The sequence below is a fragment of the Apteryx rowi genome, unplaced genomic scaffold (assembly GCF_003343035.1).
Source record: "Apteryx rowi isolate R43461 unplaced genomic scaffold, aptRow1 scaffold_1309, whole genome shotgun sequence".
Taxonomy (NCBI): Eukaryota; Metazoa; Chordata; class Aves; order Apterygiformes; family Apterygidae; genus Apteryx; species Apteryx rowi.
Window position 1 is genome coordinate 1 of NW_020447541.1, and position 1,225 is coordinate 1,225.

Genomic DNA, 1,225 nt, shown 5'->3' on the forward strand with positions numbered 1-1,225 from the left:
GATTCACCTTCAGCAGCTTCGGCATGTTGTGGATCCGGCAAGCGCCTGGGAAGGGGCTCGAGTACGTCGCGGAAATTAGTGGCAGTGGTAGTAGTACAGCCTACGCATCTGCAGTGAAAGGGCGCTTCACCATCTCCAAGGACAACGCCCAGAGCACGCTCTACCTGCAGATGAACAGCCTCAAGACCGACGACACCGCCACCTACTACTGCGCAAAATGTGCTGATGCTTATGGTTATGGTGGTGGAGACCCTGTTTGAGGCCCAGGCCCTGATGGGATGCACCCACGAGCGTTCATGGCCATGAGCTGTCTAAGATGATTGAGAGTGGCTGAGTAATGGTATTGGCCAACTGGATCTCCACAACCAGCACCACTACTATCTGTTTTCGCGCAGTAGTAGGTGGCGGTGTCGTCGGTCTTGAGGCTGTTCATCTGCAGGTAGAGCGTGCTCTGCGCGTTGTTCCCTGGAGATGGTGAAGCGCCCTTGCACCGCAGACACATAGTCTGTACCACTACCAGTGCTGCTAATAACAATGACAGCTTCGAGCCCCTTCCTGGGTGCCTGTCGGACCCATTGCATGGTGAAGCTGCTGAAGGTGTAGCCGGTTCCCTTGCAGGAGAGGCAGAGGCTCCCGCCGGGCAGCTGGAGGCCCCCTCCGGCCTCAATCAGCTGCACGTCCGCCCGCAGCCCTGGGGAGAGGCGAGAGAAGAGCAGAGGAGATGAGCGGGGCGGCGGTGGCGGTGGCCAGAGTGGCCCAGCTTGGGACTGGCCCCGGGGGCAGCTGGGCACCCGGAGCCAAGCGGACTCCCTGTGCGACTGATGCCGGAGTCTGACGGATCTGCATCTCCTGCAAGGGAACTGGATTCACCTTCAGCAGCTCCTACATGCTCTGGATCCGGCAGGCGCCCGGGAAGGGGCTCAAGTTCGTCGCGGCTATTAGCAGCACTGGTAGTAGTACATACTACGCGGATGCGGTGAAAGGGCGCTTCACCATCTCCAGGGACAACGCCCAGAGCACGCTCTACCTGCAGATGAACAGCCTCAAGACCGACGACACCGCCACCTACTACTGCGCGAAAGAAACTGGTGCTGGTCGGGGTGCTGTGCTTGTGAACACCATGTTGTGGCCAGGGCCCTGATGCAATGCACCCACCAGTGGCAGATGGCATTGCTAGGTTGCTCCCCAGCATCCTTGCGAGGTCATGGCCATCAGGAGAGGCGAC